This window comes from Oncorhynchus nerka, linkage group LG15, assembly GCF_034236695.1.
Source record: "Oncorhynchus nerka isolate Pitt River linkage group LG15, Oner_Uvic_2.0, whole genome shotgun sequence".
Classification (NCBI taxonomy): Eukaryota; Metazoa; Chordata; class Actinopteri; order Salmoniformes; family Salmonidae; genus Oncorhynchus; species Oncorhynchus nerka.
In genome coordinates this window covers 48139785-48162463 of record NC_088410.1, presented here as the reverse complement: position 1 = coordinate 48162463, position 22679 = coordinate 48139785, and the positions used below count along the sequence as shown (strand labels likewise).

The window sequence follows — 22679 nt, the reverse complement described above, 5'->3', positions numbered from 1 at the left end:
GTTTATATATCTCATTGGTTCAGACTCCTTGGCATTTTCACTTTGAACCCAGGTTAACCTGCCCAGGGGTGAAATGGTCCATGTGGAAATGCTTATCAAACAGAAAATCTAATGACAAGAATACAGGCTGTATCACAACCGCCCGCGTTTGGGAGTCCCATAGGGCGGCACTCAATTTGCCCAGCGCCGTCTGGGTTTGGCATGTGTAGGCCGTCATTGTAAATAAGAATTTGTTCTTAACTGACTTGCCTAGTTAAATAAATAAAAAACAAACAACATGCCTTTATCTAGCATAAAACTGCTATCGATTCCAAGCTGACAATAACATAACTGTGAATGTTGTTTTGTTTTAGTTTTTTTTTGCTCGAACTCTGTGTTGCCGCTTACACTCGTGTGCAAGCGGCAACATGGACCCTTTGCATTGACCAAACAAACACCTATGTATAGCTAGGCGTGTGCGCATACTGTACATGCATGAATTTGTATTGGATGCTTGCTGTGACCAACCCAATGTCGCGGCATGGTTTATTTTACAGTGCTGGCGCAGTTATGGTCCCAGGGGGCCTTGAGGTCTATCCTGGGCTGTGCTGGGTCTGAGCTAGTGGCGCCTCAGCATTAATGAGTCATTCGGGAGGTAGATAGTGAGCTCACCTGAGTAGAACTGATAAGACCAAGGCACTGCCTGCCAGCCTGACTATTACATCTGGCTCCCTGGAACACTAACACACCGCCTAGGAGATAACAACGGGACACATTGATTCCCCCTTCAACATGAGAACCGTGCCTGAAAGCCTGATTGGCGTTTGCAGTGATAAAGCAAGAGGAGAAAGAGAGAGATAAGGAATTGTCTGACAAGATTGTTGAGGGATGAGAGGAGAGTTTCACAGCAGTCTCGATACAGGAGACTATTGCCAGCATGCAACAGATTGTATCTAGAGGGGGACTGCATCCACAATTAAAGCTTTGAGTGATATAAATCTCTGTGTCCAGGTACTCCTGTCAAATTAGTCCAGGCACTCGATCAGATTAGATGTATTTCTGTTTTTGTTTCCTAATCACCCAATACTGATAAGTATTTTAAAACATTTTAATGCACACTCACTCATCCCCAAATAAACATTTTGCCCCATTCTGCCTTAAGCTAAAAAAAAAAAGGAGCTCAAAAGAACATTCAATGAACCCGACTTAGGTTTCATGTCCTTTTTCCACCTTTGGGATTTACATCGGTGCTTGGCCTAAAGATTCAGCCTTTTGTGTTTCCATGACCGAGGCTGGGGCCAAAGAAAAGTATTGGACGGGCCCACATTGGTCCTACTTTGATTTAGTGCCACTGGGAAGTCTCATTATATTGTAGCCGAAGTGTGATTCATTTCAACTAAATTACCAAAATGTACAACAAAAATCTTCATGGGAACCAGGAGGTAGCATTGAGAAGGCGTAATAGCAGCTGTAGAGGCAACATCTGTCTGGCAAAAGGCTGTGGGCCAAGTGCCTAATGAGGCTGAAAACAGTGACTGCCATTGGGTAAGGGTGCTACCAGCTCCAGTCTCCCAGTTGGACTGGTGTGCTTGCCGAGCCCAGACTCCAGGCACTCTCACTGCTAACAAGGAAGATGTGTGCAGTATGTTGCAGGTGGTAGTGTGGCAATCCCGTTCCCAGACACTTCTGCCAAATGCTTTGCCCAATAGCCCGGGGACAAGGTTTTGTAGTGTGACAACACTTTACTTAAAGCCAACAGGTAGGTTATAATGCATTATGATGTGGTTATGTGTTGTAAGACTTGTCCTTAGCATATATGACCCTTTTATAATGACTTAGTATCTTTTCATAATGACTAAATGCCGGTCATTTTGAATAATTTAGCAGACGATTTTATCCAAAGTGATTTACAGTCATACATTTTACAAATGGGTTGTCCCGGGAATCAAATCCACTACCCTGGCGTTACAAGCACCATGCTCTACCAACTGAGCTACAAAGGTCCACTTTCATTGGTGGACTTGTTGTTAACATGCATTACCGTTTTATAATGACTTAGTGTCTTCTCATAATAACTAAATGCCGGCCATTTTGAATCAGTTGAAATGCTGATACATACACAGACCAAACCACACAGTATAAGCTTTATTATAACAAGTTCTAAACTATGATAGCTGAAGGCTTTAAGTAAGTGTTAGTGGTAGTTTTACTCTACGTAGTTGTGTGTTTGTGCGTATGTTTGAGAGCATGTACAGTCTATGTGCAAGGCTATACCTCTGAGTGTGCAACCATACTGACATTCGTGTGTTAATGTGTGCGTTCATGTGTGTGATGGCCACAATTTGGACCGCGTGGTAAAACCCAGGCCATTTTAATTTCATGCACGTTAACACTCACTTTGCACTATACACATGGCGATACACATAACATATAAAACACATATATGAATGCATACAATTATCTGTATGGTCCCGTTTTTGTTTCTTATAACGCTTTCCCCATATATAACTTTATTGCAGAATGACAAATCATGACATTTGTTATCATTGTTTCTCTATGTTGAGTGTACGCTTCATAGTTTCCGTGGTAACAGTCACTGGTGTAATTTAACGCGTCTAACTTTATAATTGAACCATTATTATTCTCAAACAAACAGTCAGAGTTCTATGTGATGCCTCGTTTACCTCTGTGTTTCAGCAGAGTTACCGGCACCATGCCTGCAGCATGTATGCCGCTGTGTTCTGTTTAGTAAAGGAGGTCCGACCGGAATCCCATTGCCTCTGTTCACCGCAGGGAAATGTGGATAATGAAGATAGAATATATATAGTGAAATGGTATGAGAGGAGTATTTAATCAGAATAGGAGTAGCAACTACATTCTGCCTTAAATGTTTTGCTAAAGGCTCTAGCGACAAAATGAATAACGGTGGGAATAGGCCATTTCCTTGTCTACATCCCCGAAAAATAGGGGATGAACTTGAGTGTATGCCATTAGTAGAAACCATAGCAACAGGGTTAGCATATAAAACACGAACCATATCGCTAAAATTATTTCCCAAACCAAATTTTTCCAAAACGGCCCACAAGTACTGCCATTCAAGCCTGTCAAAAGCCTTCTTAGCATCTAGAGACAACACAGCACACGGTGTCCAGCTGTTGTGGTTCATGTATTACATGCATTAATCGTGCATTAATTGTCAGCTGCAAGGCAACCTTTCATAAAACCTGACTGGTCCATGTGAATCGACTTTGATCCAAATACTTTTCCATCCGTAACTCCAATACTTTTAAACAACATTTTTGGTCCGAACGGACAATAATTTGCACAGTCTGTGTTATCTTTCCCTTTCTTTGGCAGTAGAGAGGTTAATATATATATATATTTTTTAACCCTTGTCGATGGCCGAATGAATTGACTCCAAAAATACTGGTCCTAAAATGTCCCAAAAATGTTGTAACAGCTCAGGTGGAATGCCATCCGGACCAGGTGATTTACCCTTTTAGCACCTTTTCAGTGCTGACTCCAGTTCCTCTAATGTGATGGGTCGGCCCCGATCCGCAGATTGCATCTCCTCCAATACGGGCAAATCAAGATTATCTAAAAACTGCTTGCAGTTGTCTGGTTCAAACTGGATAGAAGGTTTATATAACTCCGGTAAAAAGACTGAAATGTAGCATTCATTTCCTGTGGATGAGAAAGTAAACCTTTAACTGGTGGTTGAATAGATTTTCTAGAAGTACAAGATTCACTTTGTTTCAATTTTAATGCTAGAAGCCTGCTTGGTTTTCTCCCATTAAAATAATAGTTCTGCCTCACTCTATGCATGATGAACTCAGCTCTCCTCCTTATTAAATCATTCAGTTCCAGTTTAACCACCCTAAAAATCATTGCTGACATGATTTGAGTAATTCCTTTTCAGGTTCTGTTCAAGTGATTCAAATTTTTTCGCCAATAACTTGATTCGGTGATTCCTGGCTTTATTGAGGTGAGATGCAAAAGAAGATGTAAAGTCTCTGATAAACCCTTCAGTAGCCATCCATGTAAACCTTGGGTCCTCTACAGAGTCCTTTGTTTTTTAAATTTTAAAATTTTACCTTTATTTAACTAGGTAAATCAGGAACAGTGGGTTAACTGCCTTGTTCAAGGGCAGAATTATTTAGCTAAGAATTCAACTACTTTGGCTTGAAATTCAGCCACGAACAATTCGTTTTGAAGAAGGGTCGTATGTTTTATTTACCTTAAAGATCACATCCACTTGAGTAACCTTGGGATTATGTTCTGAAAGCGTCACAGGCACTATTTGTATTGGCGCAACGCACATACTTAGAGTACGTGCGAATAGAAAACCATCAATTCTAGAGTATGATTTGTGATATGCAGAAAAGCAGGTATAATCTTTGATGCCCGGATTCTGAACTCGCCACACATCAGAGATTATTGAGATGTTCCGTCATTGCATTCAACGCTAATGATGCTGATTGTTGGGCATGTGAAAACGTTTGCGTGGATCAATCAAGCTTGAGATCGAAAACGGCATTCATATCTGCCCCTATGACCAATTCGTACTCTGAAAGTGATAACAATTCTCATGTAAGCCCAGGGAAAATGCTCTCCTCAAAAACAGCGGGTGCATAGAGATAGACACAAATGCTACTTTCTTGCCATATATAGACTTGTAAATGTAAGCTATGCGGCCTGAAGTATCTTTGCTAGTCTTTTCGATAACTAAAGTTTAAATTCCTTTTTATCAAAATAACCACGCCTTTGGACATAGAGGCTCCACTAGTCGAAGCAGCAACTTTATACACCTTATCCTGTAAGCAAATGAGATTCCTGGATGAATGCAATATCAATATGTTTGGTCTAAACATTTGAGTTCTCTTAATTTTTGCATTCAACCCACTGACATTCAGGCATAAAAGAGACATTTTAACCATTGTCAAAAACAATCCTGGTAATTACGAGTTGAACTGAAAGTGGTTTAGATTTACCTTCGATAAGTAGTGACATGTAACCGAGATTAAGTACCCTCCCCCCACTTGCCGCCAGAACCCCCGTCCGGTATCTGAGAAGTGTGACATCCACACAACGCAGCTCTGTAGTTCTCTAGAACTCTGGCCTATTCCTCCTAAATAAAATATATTCCAATCAGTTTATCCAAAATATCAAAAAAATATTTGAAAGTAGACAAGTTCAGGGTGATATAACCAAGCGATATGACACTTGTGAAGCTGTGTAGCCAAACATGAAAACAAAACCTGGCTACAGTGGTTTAGGAAAATAGGGACACAATGAAATTATAAATGTTAATCACCTCCAAAGCTATCAACCCCTACTAATTACGTTCCAACTTCAACATTCCTCTATTTAAATGTTGTTGAAACGTTAGGTAGTCTGACGATTGCTGTAAATCCAAGAGTTCAAACAGTGAAAACATAACCATATTTTCTGCAATCCGGTACTAAATAATAATAATAATAATGAAGAAATCATATAAAGCGTCCCAAATAAAGTCAACAGGTTGAACCAACCTCCAGCTCCACTAGCCAGCTAATGTTAATCCTTAGCTCCAACAGTGAAGGAAAGCGTCCTCCGTTTTCGGTCCCGGCACTAGGGGAAGTTCCTGTCCAAAATAAAGTTACAGCGGGGAGAACAAGTATTTGATACACTGCCGATTTTGCAGGTTTTTCTACTTACAAAGCATGTAGAGGTCTGTCATTTTTTATCATAGGTACACTTCAACTGTGAAAGACGGAATCTAAAACAAAAATCCAGAAAATCACATTGTATGATTTCTAAGTAATTAATTTGCATTTTATTGCATGACTTAATTATTTTATCACCTACCAACCTGTAAGAATTCCGGCTCTCACAGACCTGTTAGTTTTTCTTTAAGAAGTATTAACTGCACCTGTTTGAACTCGTTACCTGTATAAAAGACACCTGTCCACACACTCAATCAAACAGACTCCAACCTCTCCACAATGGCCAAGACCAGACAGCTGTGTAAGGACATCAGGGATACAATTGTAGACCTGCACAAGGGAGGGATGGGCTACAGGACAATAGGCAAGCAGCTTGGTGAGAAGGCAACAAGTTTTGGCGCAATTATTAGAAAATGGAAGAGGTTCAAGATGACGGTCAATCACCCTCGGTCTGGGGCTCCATGCCAGATCTCACCTCGTGGGGCATCAATGATCATGAGGAAGGTGAGGGATCAGCCCACAACTACACGGCAGGACCTGGTCAATGACCTGAAGATGGGCTGGGACCACAGTCTCAAAGAAAACCATTAGTAACACACTACGCCGTCATGGATTAAAATCCTGCAGCGCACGCAAGGTTCCCCCGCTCAAGCCAGCGCATGTCCAGGCCCGTCTGAAGTTTGCCAATAACCATCTGGATGATCCAGAGGAGGAATGGGAGAAGGTCATGTGGTCTGATGAGACAAAAATAGAGCTTTTTGTTCTAAACTCCACTTGCCGTGTTTGGAGGAAGAAGAAGGATGAGTACAACCTCAAGAACACCACCCCAACTGTGAAGCATGGAGGTGGAAACATCATTCTTTAGGGATGCTTTTCTGCAAAGGGGACAGGATGACTGCACCATATTGAGGGGAGGATAGATGGGGCCATGTATCACGAGATCTCTTCCTTCAGTAAGAGCATTGAAGATGGGTCGTGAATGGGTCTTCCAGCATGACAACGACCCGAAACACACAGCCAGGGCAACTAAGGAGTGGCTCCGTAAGAAGCATCTCAAGGTCTTGGAATGGCCTAGCCAGTCTCCAGACCTGAACCCAATAGAAAATCTTTGGAGGGAGCTGAAAGTCCGTATTGCCCAGCGACAGCCCCAAAACCTGAAGGATCTGCAGAAGGTCTGTATGGAGGAGTGGGCCAAAATCCCTGCTGCAGCGTGTGCAAACCTGGTCAAGAACTACAGGAAACGTATGATCTCTGTAATTGCAATCACAGTTTTCTGTACCAAATATTAAGTTCTGCTTTTCTGATGTATCAAATACGTATGTCATGCAATAAAATGCTAATTAATTACTTAAAAATCATACAATGTGATTTTCTGGATTTTTGATTCCGTCTCTCACAGATGAAGTGTACCTATGATAAAAAATTACAGACCTCTACATGCTTTGTAAGTAGGAAACACTGCCGATTTTGCAGGTTATCAAATACTTGTTCTCCCCGCTGTATATAAGAGTTGAGTAGTCAACTAAACGTTAGCTACCCGGTTAACTGCGTCTTTAGCGCCCAGTTGCTCCCGTTTCATTCTCCGCCTCCTTATCAACCTGCTGTCCGTTGAAAGTAAGTCGCAGGGTAACGGGATAGATCAGAAAAGAGGGTATGCCCTGCGTGTACAACACCCTCTGGACATCTTCAAATGCTTTCCTTCACTCATTTGTGAAGGCACTGTAGTCTGCACAAAACGTATGGCATCTTGGATGGGTGCATTCTTTCTTGCTTCCCGCACTCCTTGTAGAATAGCATTGCGGTCTTGGTATCTGAAAACCTTGAAGACGATGGTCTTGGGGTTGTCCTTCTTTGCATTTTGGTTGTAGATCCTGTGGGACCTTTCCATTTGAATCGGAGTAGTACCACGTGACGCAATCCATTTCTTGCAGGAAAGCAATTGCATCACCTCCCTCCCGGTTTGTAGTAAGCCCTGTGACCCTTGTGTTATTGCGTCTGTTTTGAACCTCAAGCGACGCCATTTTGAAACGCATCTTCTCAAGTTCAGAAATGCAGATGTTCACCTCCTTTTAGGCCCTTTGGCTCAGTTTGAATGTGATCCACTTTTTCTATTAGTGCTCGAACTGATCCCACGTGGGTGTCCAGTTTATCTTGCAAGGTAGCAACTTGTTCCTTCACTCCTTGAATTGCTGCACCAACAGCACGTGTAACCACCACCTCATCCTCTCTTGTTGTTCAGCTAAAGCTAATGCGATGGCATTGCTAAAGCTAGGATCATTAGTAACCTCAGTTTTCTGGCATTTATTTGCCATTTTGGTGGGTGAACCCGTATGTTTCTTGGCCCCAGATATTTCCACCAGATATTTCCACTAGAAAGTATAAAACCTTGAAGTAGATAACCTCAACAAAATATAGAATGAGGAATTATCGGCAGGAGCTTCAGAGTCTTCTGACCATTGCGTTTGTAGGTCACATGACCCTCCAGACATTCTTACTAATTTGTAAATAAGTTTATTTTGAATGATTTATTTCTGTTTTTGGAGGGAGAGGAACCAAAAGCCTACGTCAGCGACCTCATAAAAGCTTTTTTTGTAAGAAGGATTCATTTTAAGATATCTAGCTTTATTAGTATGATTAATATTATGGTGTTTCTATAAAATTAAAAAAAACGAAAACCCTCAGGGTTAGGAAAATATGGTGCTGTACAACATTACCTTTTATTTAACTAGGCAAATCAGTTAAGAACAAATTATTATTTACAATGACTGCCTACACTGGCCAAATCTGGATGACACTGGGCCAATTGTGTGCCGCCCTAATGGACTCCCAATCACGCCCGGTTGTGATACAGCCAACCTAACTAAGAAATACATTTGACGATACAATTCTCCCCCTATCCTCCTTCTTGGCAAGAGTCTATTGTCCTGCTAATAGCCAATAATGGCGCTAAACAACGTGTCTGGTCGGGAGTAGGCTACAGTACTATAGTAAGAGCAAAATAGTCCTAACATTTCCACACCTTAATTGTAGTCTAACCAAGATTCAGGGAAAATACTAATCTTGATTTATCAAGACCAGTCCCCATGCTTGTCTGAGAGCAGCGCTGTCTTGACCTAAACATTTGGATAATAAAGCATTTAAGGCATATTGAAGATAGTTTTTGCATTTGTTTATTAGGCTACTGTGCAGTCTGACAAGTAAACAGCCTAGAGTACATACTGTAGTAAACATGGTAAAGTGCCTAATTTCTTACATAAGGGAGAGCAGGCCATGTCCAGACTTTCTCGGTGACCTCATTTAACTCATCTTTAAAGCATCTTTAATGATTTTCCGGGTAGCACCAGTCTTGGGCAGAAACTTCTGAGACACAGTATTAATGATGAACACCTGGAAATTCACTGGTAAGCCACATTTGCCTCGGGATCCATCCCAGTTGGTATTCTGTGTCCACTCGTGGTATCTCGCTTCGGTTACACATCCTTGGAATAGCAGAACAGCATAACGGTACAGACAGACCTTGCTGTGCCCGGTGAGCAGTTTGTCAAGTTATTTTGTCAGAAGAGGAATGGAAATGTCAGTGTGAACCGACGACCTGACGAACCCGCCAGGTATGTTGACTCTGCCTGTTGGAGGTGGAGTTCCAGAGCTCACAGGTGTGCCCGGCATGGATTGTGACTCCATCTCGTTTCTTGCCCTCTTCAAAACATTATTCTCCGCCTGACTCTCCGCCAATGCCGCCTGATTCTCTGCCAATGACGAGTGACTCTCTGCCAATACCGCCTGGCTCTGGACCAATGCATCAGCTGCCGCCCGTATCTCTACCCTCAGATAATGTTTCTCTTTCTGCTGGTCTGCCTTCAATGACTCGATTCAGTCTCGACTCAGTCTTCAAAGTTTGAATCTGATCCATGTGCACCTTCATCAGATGAGCAGAATGTTACAGCCCTGAGCCCCCATCGATTACAGTGGCCTATGATAGAAACGGTAGATCAATTAAGAATTAACTCTAACACACACATGCTGTGTACACATTTTAAGAATCTAGCAAAACTAACCGCTTTCTTGGCAACCATGCTTTTTTTTTGTGTGGCCCGCTCTCCAGCTCTTTGTCCACTGATCTCCACGCATGGTTGTCAGCATGGTTGTACGCTCTGCAAAAACACATTCCCGTTTTTCGTACACAATTATTTAGATTTTTTTTTTTTTTACCTTTATTTAATTATTAATTTTATTACACAGTATGACTACACATTGATAGGGTATATACATATTTGTTTAAGAAAATGCACTGAAACCAAAATACCTCTAGTTTTGGTGATCCTCTCAGCTCCGGCTCATTTTCAAGTCCTCTGGTGGTTATGGTCCTAACCCTGGAATGGGTGGCAGCATAGAAAGAAGCTGGTTGATGAAAACAATGTCCATTTTGTCTGTTCTCTTTGGTCACAATGTCATTTTTATTTGGATAAACAGCTCTTTTTTGAATGGTAACTGTGTTAAGGGTGGAGTTAGGGGCAGGGTGAGGAGTACTGGAAAGGTGTGACTTTCAGCTAACTATAGGCCATAAGTATACAGAAGATCGCCTATTGTCCTCACTTTGATTATGCTGTAACAACACCATGCACCATGACCAGGATCTCAATTTAAGTGAGTAGATTAGGGCGTTCAGGAGGAACAGAAAATCTAGTACAGCCAATAAAGTTTTTTTTAAATCAATTAGTATATTTGAGTTTAAGGATTAAACTGAAATTGCAACCACCTTTCTATGGCTTGTTTAAAAAATAATTATAATTTGGAGATTATTTTGTTTACAAATGACCTAAAGTGAGCGAAAGTGTCTTGGACCACTGCACCACTCAGGAGGCCCCATGCACAAAGTTTTTAATGCTGACCAATTGCCTTGCCAACACCTCTAAGGGTTTTCCTGTGGTGAAGGAGAAGCGGACCAAAATTCAGCGTGGTGGTTATTCATGTTCTTTAATCAAGGAACTAGACATGAAATAACTAGCAAAACAACAAACGTGTGAAAACCTAAACCAGCCCTATCTGGTGCAAAACACAGAGACAGGAACAATCACCCACAAACACACAGTGAAACCCAGGCTACCTAAGTATGATTCTCAATCAGAGATGAATAATGACACCTGCCTCTGATTGAGAACCATACAAGGCCGAAACATAGAAATACCCCAAAACATAGAAAAACAAACATAGACTGCCCACCCAACTCACGCCCTGACCATACTAAATAAATACAAAACAAAGGAAATAAAGGTCAGAACGTGACAATCTCTCTGTATTTTGATACTTTGTGCAAGAGTCTATTGTCCTGCTAATAGCCCATAATGGGATATTATAATACATGGTGTCCAGATCAGGATAACCAAAACATTTCTTTATTAAAGACTATCAGAAAGAATGTTGGTACTTATTTATTTTGATCCAAAGAGTGAATGAGTGAGTCCCTCAGCTTTATGTAGGTGCCGAGGCTATATGACCACGCCATCGACTTGATTATTTAGCAGACATCACTTAATTACATTCAGTCAACACATAATTGGATATTATTGAACATTTTTGTTTCTCTTAGAATAAAAACCTTAGTGTAACAACAGTTTTAGTAAGTAATACTGACGAGTAGTAACAAAAAAACAAGTGTATTTTTCAGGGTGTGCGTGTGCAGGACAGAGGAATAGCAATTCTTACACTATTGTTCTAAATTCAATCACCTTCTTCATCCCCATCATTCAGTTAATTGAAATTCAATTTTGAAGTCGGGAACACATATCAGTTTCTATTTGGTTTTATGTCGCCCATGCATTGTCAGTTAAAGACACATTAGGGCCTTGGGACCAGAAAGTATAAGCTGTGCTCTAACTCCCCCTTGCGCTGGTCTGGAGCAATGAAGCAGTGACGCAGGGTACCATACTAAACCACAAATTACCTCTAAGTCCCCCAGCGTAATCTCAAAACTTGTAGTCGAGCAACCACTGTACAATCAACGGCCAGGTCATCCACATGTCATCTTCAACCTAGGAGTCAAGTTTGATCTTTCTCTCTCCTTCGATGCCCACATAAAACAAATATTTAAAAAAAATAATCAATCTAAAAGATATACCATCACTCTTTTCCAACCAGATGCAGAGAAACTCCTCCACGCCTTCGTTTGCTCTCGGATTGACAATGTGCTGTTTTGGGGCCTCCCTGCCAAATCACCACAGATGCTCCAAATAATCCAGAACAGTGCTGCTAGGGTCCTGACCAGGACCAAAAAGTCAGTCCACATCACACCGATCCTGGGCCAACTCCACTGGCTACCGGTCAACTACAGGATCGACTACAAAATTCTCATGCTTGTATTTAATGCCTTGAATGGATCGAGCTTCACCTACGTCAGCGACCTCAACTCAATCAGCGAGCCACAGTGCACTCTCCGCTCTAGCCACACCCTACTGATTCAAGTCCCCAAGAAACATCTCGGAGCTATGGGGGACCGAGCCTTCTGCTTCCTTGCCCCTCGCCCATGGAATGCTCTCCCTGACCATCTCGGAGCCTCGCCATCGATCGGAAATTTTAAAACAGGCCTTAAAATCCACCTCTACTGTCTTCTTCATAGTCCTGATCCCAATCTAAAATGTATTGTGCACCTACCTTACTATTGCTATTTTACCTGCCTTAATTCTACATGTACGGCGTTTTTATTGTAATTTGTATTTATCTTTCCTCTGTAATGAAAGCGCTGTACAAATGACACGTCTTATTAAATACAGCAGCCAAAAGAACTCGCTGTTTGAAAGAAGAGAGAACGCACAATAGCGATAGGCTATAGAATAGAAGTGATTTATTTTGACCCATCACTCTTTTTGAAGAGAAACCCGTCTGCATCTTTTTGTAGACCTATAGCATTCAAGCATGTCATTACAGTGATGAAGATAAGGATAACTGTTGAGAGCGAGGAAGGAAAGAAGCAACGACAGAGAGAAAGAGGTAATACCCACGTCGCACAACATCAGGCAAAATATTATGAAAGTTAAGATGGTGCATCAGCCTTTTTTTATTTTATAGACCATATTATATTTCAAAATTAAACTCTAAATTTGCAAGCCTAGAATTGTAACTTTGAAGGCCTGCACCAGCATCGCGTGCATCACGTGTTTAATTCCAGTCTATATAAAATAATACAATACAGTAATACTGTCCACGGGGCGGCAGGGTAGCCTAGTGGTTAGAGTGTTGGACTAGTAACCGAAAGGTTGCAAGTTCGAATCCCCGAGCTGACAAGGTACAAATCTGTCGTTCTGCTCCTGAACAGGCAGTTAACCCACTGTTCCTAGGCCGTCATTGAAAACAAGAATTTGTTCTTAACTGACTTGCCTAGTAATATAAAATAAAAATAAATGAAACACTCCAAAATATTACTGGAGCTTGTTTCATGTACTTACTCAAGAGAGCATAGCCACATCTATGGGCTTTTATGTTTTCTACTGTCTGTAATGAGCCTATAACCTATGTATTGGATACAGTATCAGTGAAATGATTTGGGCTTTGCCTCATAAAATGTCTTTAATGTAGGGCTCAGGTTGCATCAGGCTTGAATTTTCATGTTGATAAAAGCTCTAAACATATCCAGACATATGTGTATGCTTTAGAGTGACATTTCCAGGTTTGTCAGGAAATAGCGGGTTACCCGGTTTGACGACAACTCAGAGACCACTCTGATTACACAAAAATGCATTTGATGGATCCGTTTTGTCTTCTTGTAATGCCTTTTAAGAGTAATGCAAAATTAACTGAAAGTAATCAGATTACGTTATGGAGTTTGGAGATTTAACATTTTTGGACAGGTAACTAGTAACTGTAACATATTTACATTTAGAAAGTAACTTACCCTGCACCCATACACACACCTCAATGTTGACCCCACAGCTGATTGTCTATTCAAACACAGAGTGCACTCCATGGCCAGCCACATCTGAGGTGTTTTGTAGATTCACGAGCCCGAGAGTACTTCAGCATGCTCGGAATATAAAACAGTCTGCTTCCCTTTAGAAGAAGCCATATCTTTAAGCCATCCCTCAATCTCCGACCAGCTGCTTACAGATGAAGGGGGTGTGAATGCTCGAGGACTGTTGACTAATGAGTTTTTGAATATGAATATGTTTATCACAGAGTAGAATTACTAAAGTATTTGGATGGATGGTATTATTTATTTACATGGTGTTTTTCCCATTGGAATAACTTATATCACAGTTATAGATGGCTGTATGCTCAGGAAGTGAGTAGAAGGCAATATCCTCAGTAAATGAAAGAGTTCTGAAATGGAGTGTCATGACTCGGTGGGATTACACCAGTAATTTGAGATATCACTAAAAGTTACATTTTTTATATATATATAATTTTGATTAACACAATGATTAATTTCTCTACAATGTTCTTGGCCATTTGGTTTTCCTAAGGCTGTTATTTGTAACAGCAGAATTCAATTTTCATGGCGGAATTTTCAGAACTTTTCCTGTTTTGGTTTTAACCTCCATTGTCTTAGTCATACTTTACATCCCAAATGACACCCTACTACCTACAAAGTGCCCTTCTTTTGACCCAAGCCCTATTGGCCTTAGTCATAATTAGTACACTATGTAGGAAATAGGGTGTGGTTTGGGACAAAGGCATACTGTTTTCCCTTAAAGGAAAACTCCAAAATCTTTTGGTATTTATTCCATTTAAGTCAATTTTTCATATCATCCCCCAAAAAATGCTCAACATTTTTGGACTAGTGACTAGTGAAACAAATACCACTAACAAATACAAGTGTAGTCAGAAGCCTCAATCTATATTTATTGTTGTTGATATTAACATCATATGGTCAGAGAGGTCAAGGCAAGCCTGCATTTTGATGACAGCCTTGTCATGGGATGTAATAATGCCTCTCTGTCCTCAGAGGTGGCCGTGTCAAGGAGAGGGCACACACACACCTCAAATGCCCATCACCTCAAGGTTTTTGCTCTTATAGCTTAGGGAATGCCAGACAACATTGATCCATGTCACAACATATATTGAAAAAAATATATAAACGCAACAATTTCAACAATTTTACAGAGTTACAGTTCATAGAAGGAAATCAGTCAATTGAAATAAATTCATTAAGCCCTAATCTATGGATTTCAAATGACTGGGCAGAAGCCCACCCACTTAGGAGCCAGGTCCAACCAATCATAATTATTTTTTCCCCACAAAAGGGCTTTATTACAGGGGGGAAAAACTCCTCAGCAAACCCTCTCCCCCTTCCCAGTTGATCCCGCAGGTGAAGAAGCCAGATGTGAAGGTCCTGAGCTGGTGTGATTACACGTGGTCTGCAGTTGTGAGGCCGGTTGGATGTACTGGCAAATTCTCTAAAACGACGTTGGAGGCAGCTTATGGTAGAGAAATTAACATTCAATTCTCGGGCAACAGCTCTGGTGGATATTCCTGCAGTCAGCATGCCAATTGCACACTCCCTCAAAACTTGAGACCTCTGTGGCATTGTGTTGTGTAACAAAACGGCACATTTTATTGATAGAGAGGTTCCCTTTTATTGTCCCCATTACAAGGTGCACCTATGAAATTATCACGCTGTTTAATCAGATTCTTTATATGCCACACCTGCCAGGTGGATGGATTATCTTGGCAAAGGAGAAATGCTCACTAGCAGGGATGTAAACAATTTTGTGCACATGGAGCATTTCTGGGAACTTTTATTTCAGCTCATGAAAAATGGGACCAACGCTTTACATGTGTTTATATTTTTGTTCAGGATACATGAGAGATCATCAACTAGATTCAACCGCGGGACGATTTCTTTCTTGAGCGCATGGTCGGGGGGCCGGAACATAATGACAAATAATTTGTAAACTGCAAATTGACCGCAAGAAGCCCAAACAGATATAATATTTGATTAAAACGTAATAATTTCTAAACTTGCGTACATTTACATATCATCATGTGTCTCTCTCTTATGGGTGGAAATACAGTTCTTGGGAACAGATTTCCCAAATCCCTTGGAGCTGATTTTCTGGTGTTTTATGTCCAACAATGAAAATTCAAGAAAAAAATAATATTTTTTGGTGCTCAGAAAACATGGGCCAAATAAAACCACCTTGGCCCGCATGGCGCCAGTTGGGGAATCCTGGTACAGTGGGGCAAAAAAGTATTTAGTCAGCGACCAATTGTGCAGGTTCTCCCACTTAAAAATATGAGAGAGGCCTGTAATTTTCATCATAGGTACACTTCAACTATGACAGATAAAATGAGAAAAAAAATCCAGAAAATGACATTGTAGGATTTTTTATGAATTTATTTGCAAAATATGGTGGAAAATAAGTATTTGGTCACCTACAAACAAGCAAGATTTCTGGCTCTCACAGACCTGTAACTTCGTCTTTAAGAGGCTCCTCTGTCCTCCACTCGTTACCTGTATTAATGGCACCTGTTTGAACTTGTTATCAGTATAAAAGACACCTGTCCACAACCTCAAACAGTCACACTCCAAACTCCACTATGGCCAAGACCAAAGAGCTGTCAAAGGACACCAGAAACAAAATTGTCGACCTGCACCAGGCTGGGAAGACTGAATCTGCAATAGGTAAGCAGCTTGGTTTGAAGAAATCAACTGTGGGAGCAATTATTAGGAAATGGAAGACATACAAGACCACTGATAATCTCCCTCGATCTGGGGCTCCACGCAAGATCTCACCCCGTGGGGTCAAAATGATCACAAGAACAGTGAGCAAAAATCCCAGAACCACACGGGGGGACCTAGTGAATGACCTGCAGAGAGCTGGGAACAAAGTAACAAGTCTACAAGTCTACCATCAGTAACACACTACGCCACCAGGGACTCAAATCCTGCAGTGCCAGACGTGTCCCCCTGCTTAAGCCAGTACATGTCCAGGCCCGTCTGAAGTTTGCTAGAGAGCATTTGGATGATCCAGAAGAAGATTGGGAGAATGTCATATGGTCAGATGAAACCAAAATAGAACTTTTTGGTAAAAACTCAACTCGTCGTGTTTGGAGGACAAAGAATGCTGAGTTGCATCCAAAGAACACCATACCTACTGTGAAGCATGGGGGTGGAAACATCATGCTTTGGGGCTGTTTTTCTGCAAAGGGACCAGGACGACTGATCCGTGTAAAGGAAAGAATGAATGGGGCCATGTATCGTGAGATTTTGAGTGAAAACCTCCTTCCATCAGTAAGGGCATTGAAGATGAAACGTGGCTGGGTCTTTCAGTATTTTTTTCTCATTTTGTCTGTTATAGTTGAAGTGTACCTATGATGAAAATTACAGGCCTCTCTCATCTTTTTAAGTGGGAGAACTTGCACAATTGGTGGCTGACTACATACCTTTTTGCCCCACTGTATATATATACACTGTACACCTAATGCATCTTGATACTACAACACTTTCCAAAACAAACCTATCGTACAACTAGCCTTCGATTCAATGTACAGTGCTTTGTTTTTCATGAATCCTCCCCATGTTAGTCTTTGACCATCAGATTACACAGTTCACTACCACGTTCTCTATTTCCACCTTCCCGGCTTATGCTACAACAACCTCACAGCACCAAACCTAGCCGATCGATCGCTCCAGCGAGCAACACTCCCTCGGAGTTCAAAGCGGGCCTCCATTTTAAACCGGGCTGTGTTCGACATGTACAAAAATACTTCAGACAGAAACGTTGGCGGTGGCACCAATTAGCTCGGTGTCCTCAAATCCAATCCAAGGCTTCGCCAGAGTCGCTGTGCTAAGATGGAAGCGCAAACCTTTAACCTGACACGACGCTCGTATTCCCTGATGGAGAGAGCTTTTCCATGAACTCATTTGCATGGCACATTGCGGCGGAGAAGTGCTCGGCTTACTGAGGGGACTCAGCCAGGAGCTTGTGGCTGTAGCTGCAGTAATTGATTGCTGCTTCACCAGTCACCTGCTTAACCACAGACAGTGTCACAGGGCGAAATTGATGTCTGGGATGACTAAAAACAAACACACCTATGCTCGATCAATTATTTGTATATTTCTTTATTCCATCATTTGACTATTAGATTTGTGTGATTTCTTAGATATTACTGCACTGTTGGAAATAGGAACACAAGCATTTCACTATACCCTTATTAACATCTGCTAAATAAGTGTATGTGACCAATACAATTTAATTTGATACACGCACACATGCGAATACACACGTATTGGTGCTGACATATTTGTGCACAGACACACACAAACGCATTCATGGGCGGAAGACACACACACACACACACACACACACACACACACACACACACACACACACACACACACACACACACACACAAACCAAAGTGAGACAACACTGCAGGGCTACCCTGCTGAGGGGGTGATGGATTTTCAGCTGTCTGTTATTTTTTTGGTGCGTTGAGTTGAAATATTGTTTTTGGTCCCCCGAGGTCCTAGCTGGAGGACTGGAACTGGAGCACTGTGGGGGCTTGTGTGCACTCACTCTCTTTTTTTCTCTCTCTTTCCCCCCTTGCCCCCCCCCTCTCCCCTCGGGGCTGGCAGGGATGGAGTGGAGCAGGTCTGAAACAGGCCAGGCTTTTCCTCTGGCTCCTGATCCTTGTCCTCCCTGTGCTACTGCTGTTGCTGCCACGGTACTGATTCTGTTGCTGCTGCTGAGTGGGCTGTATTTCTTCCAGCCTGTCTGGCAGAATCTGTCTGAGCCCGAGGCGAGAGGGCGCGACTGCTTACTTTAGCTCACCCCATCGGCACTGTGAGAGAGAAAGAACAGCCTTCTACTACTTCAGAAACAGCCAGAAGAAGTGGTTTATCAATGACCAGAGCCTGGTGAAAGATAACAGAGAGGGGAGATAGAGAGGGAGAGAAAACAAGACCGAAATAGGGAGAAAAAATAAAAATAAATAAAAGGAGGGCGGGAGAGAGAGAGAGAGAAAGAGAGACCATTCTCTAGGACCCTGACTAATACGCTAAGGCAGAGATAAGTGCTACAAAAGGAAAGGCCCCATCCGTTAAAACCCTGTTAGTCATCCTTTACAAAGGAGCAGGCCCAGACATGAAACAGAGCATGGCCTATAGAGCTTTAGGCTATATTCCTATTATCTCCCTCCAGCTAAACTTGCAACAAGCTAAGGCTTTTAAATGCTTGAAGGGGAGTGAACGAGTGTGCACTTCTGGGGAATGGTGAAGCCACAGTATCTCTTTTTCAGGGGAAACATGAATTGGTCTGGCTGGTCATGAAAAAAATTGAAAAGGATCTGTTTATCAATGACGGCAGTGCACCGATCCATTATCTTTTGATTTTATTCATGTAATTGCACTTAGCATCCAGCATCTGTGCCAAGTTATTTGATGTTTCACATCCAAGCCTCTATCTTCTTGGTTGTGGTCCATACAGTAGACAGTGTTTTCAAAGACAAATGTAAGATTCTTAATAGGCACCAAACGGAAGCAAACAGACTGAAACATGGAATCGAAACTACCTGAACTTGCCCAATAAGACGCTTGTTTACGTTTTACCGTGCAAAACAGTTTGTTACGGTGTGCCCTAATGAATACGACCAGGAGAAGGTGACCATCTTGGTGTACTCAGTGCACTCCAATCAAAACCGGGTCAAGGACATCCAATCTGCTGTTTCCTGTGTCCAGTGCCCTCAGGTCAACCAATGTCATCTGTTCAGAATCAATGGGCTAAAATTAGAGGAGATCTCTTCTCATCTGGAGTCATTTAATACAGTGTTCACTATGTCTGTATTCAGTTGCACTTCTATCTGAATTGACCCACACCAAAATGCTCACTGTAAACTGATCCACTGTATGGTTCAAATATGGAAATCCCAAAACAAGTGTTTCTAAAGATCAAGTAATTACGATCTTCGGTTTTTAAATGTTTTGTAGCAAACAGTTACATTGCACCACCCTTTGTGGGTCTTGAACCCAGGTCTCCTAGCCTGCAGGCATTTTTGATTCAGTTGAAATGTTGCTACATATAAACATAACACATAATAGTTATTACAAGCCATTGTAAATGTTCATACAGTCTTATAAAAAGTTGATTATATGTACAGGTTTTAACTAGTGTTCTAACTTTTTTTTTCTCTAGTCGTCCTTGACATAGCACCGCTCATTCAATGATTCATCAGTTTATTTTTCAAATGGTGACACTGTAAACACACTGACGTGGGATTTTTTTTAACGACATACCCGACAACTGTTTCCGAGTAGTCGAGTGACCTATCGGGAGGCCTGAGGAATCATCTTGCAGCGACCATGTGCTTGCTAGAGCACTGGCTGTACTATATGGTTACATCCCAATTTGCACGCTATTCCCTATATAGTTCACTATAAATCTGAGAATAGGATGCCTTTTGGGAGTCTGCCTCTGTCATGGTGACGAGCAAGTATCCATTTACCCTGGTTTGTAATGTTTTGCGTCACACGTCGATGTGCCAAGGCAAGCATTGTCAGTCATAATAGATACTTCCTAGCAGATGTCTCGCTCAATGTCCTTGAAGAATTTGACATTTTGCAATGAAGTCATTTGACATTTTACAATGAAGTCATTTGACATTTTACAATGAAGTCACGCTCTTAGAAAGTCTTCAGAGCAACTTACAATAAGTGTATTGATACTGGCCAGAAGATTCTATCACTGCAAGGAAAACCTTCAAAGTAGCAGCTACAGTGCCTTGCCTTTGTTGCAATACAACCTGTCATTTTTATTTGAATTTCATATAATGGACATACACAAAATAGTCCAAATTGACGAAGTTAAATTTAAAAAATTAATTTTTCAAAAACTATTAAAAAAATGGACAACGGAAAAATGGTGCGTGCATATGTATTCACGCCCTTTGCTATGAAGCCCCTAAATAAGATCTGCTGCAACCAATTACCTTCAGAAGCCACATAATTAGTTAGATTGCACACAGGCGGACTTTATTTAAGTGTCACATGATCTCAGTATATATGCACCTGTTCTGAAAGGCCCCAAGAGTCTGCAACACCACTAAGCAAGGGGCACCACCAAGCAAGTGGCACCATGATGACCAAGGAGCTCTCCAAACAGGTCATGGACAAAGTTGTGGAGAAGTCAGATCAGGGTTGGGTTATAAATAAAATATCCAAATCTTTAAACATCTCACGGAGCACCATTAAATTCATTATTAAAAAATTTAAAGAATATGGCACCACTACAAACCTGCCAAGAGAGGACTTGAAGGAGCTGCAAAGCTCAACAGCGGAGATTGGAGTATCTGTTCATACGACCACTTTAAGCCGTTCACTCCACAGAGCTGGGCTTTACAGAAGTGTCCAGACAAAAATAAGCAAACATGTTTGGTGTTCGCCAAAAGGCATGTGGGAGACTCCCCAAACATATGAAAGAAGGTACTCTGGTCAGATGAGACTAAAATTGAGCTTTTTGGCCATCAAGGAAAACGCTAAGTCTGGTGCAAACCCAACACCTCTCATCACCCCGAGAACCCCATCCATGTGGTGGTAGCGTCATGCGGTGGGAATGTTTTTCATCTGCCTGGGACTGGGAAACTGGTCAGAATTGAAGGAATGATGGATGGCGCTAAAGGGAAACCTGTTTCATTCTTCCAGAGATTTGAGACTGGGACAGAGGTTCACCTTCCAGCAGGACAATGACCCTAAGCATACTGCTAAAGCAACACTTGAGTGGTTTAATGGGAACATTTAAATGTCTTGGAATGGCCTAGTCAAAGCCCAGACCTCAAACCAATTGAGAATCTGTGGTAATAATTAAAGATTGCTGTACATCAGCAGAACCCATCCAACTTGAAGGAGCTGGAGCAGTTTTGCCTTGAAGAATGGGCAAAACTCCCAGTGGCTAGATGTGCCAAGCTTATAGAGTCATACCACAAGAGACTTGCAGCTGTAATTGCTGCTAATGGTGGCTGTACAAAGTATTGACTTAAGTGTTATGTTTTTTTAGTCTTCTTGTTTGTTTCACAAGAGAAAATATATTGCAACTTCAAAGTGGAAGGCATGTTGTGTAAGTCAAATGATACTAATCCCCCAAAAGTCTATTTTAATTCCAGGTTGTAAGGCAACAAATTAGGAAAAATGCCAAGAGGGGTGAATACTTTCGCAAGCCACTGTATCTGCCAAAGCAGTGTCAACGATTAATGGGAAAGTTAATTGCAATTGTTATGGGGTGGGGGGGCCTCTATTTTGGATCCATTTTGGTTTAATATGTGTTTATGTAAAGCTTAGATCTGCATAAGGTGAAAGCACCACTGGTCGCTCTAGGCACATTTATTTATTTTTGTTGTTGTTGACTAAACGGAGCTGAGGAGCGCAGCGTGGTAAAAAAAATGTGCAGTACATATTCTGCTGTACTATCGCGAGTGTAATGACGTCTGGGGGGAAAGAAAACAATGTTCGGTGTTTGTCATAACTTTTTGTTGTAATATCCCAAAACAGACGTGGACGTTTCACAATTTATTTATTTTACCAGAAAGTTCTACACCTGTGGTCTAGTACTCTGGAAATACCAATACTGTCTTCAATATTTTTCTTATTTTATTTCCTTTGCCTTTTTCAGTTTAGCTTCCTCTCCTCAAATGTCCTTGTCTCCCCCTTGCCCCAACCCCAACCCCGACCTTCACATCACTGTCTACTGTAACACCCACTACTCCCCATTTAAATCTATTTCACCAAAGAGTGAAAAATGACATATTGACTTTTTCCCTCCTCCCCAGCTCTGATCTATAGGACTCAAACCCTCTTGGGTTCCTAACCGTCTACTGTCAGACTAATCTATTGTATCTCCTACAATAGCTCATATGTGTCTTCATGACTTGGGAGAGGGATACAGTGAAGCTCAGCAATTCCATATTAATCAATTGAATTTGTTAAGCCTCTGAAACCCCATCAGACCTCTCAGTGTGTGAAATTGGTATTACTTGCAGGTTTATTGACTTGCCTGTGGTATATAGGGGTAC

General features: G+C 41.5%; 1 protein-coding gene across 1 annotated transcript in view; it reads left to right on the top strand.

Annotated features, from left to right (window-relative positions):
• LOC115142832 (potassium voltage-gated channel subfamily KQT member 2-like) overlaps positions 1-22679 on the top strand; it is an 82452-nt gene that overhangs the window by 6965 nt on the left and 52808 nt on the right. The window lies entirely within an intron of this gene.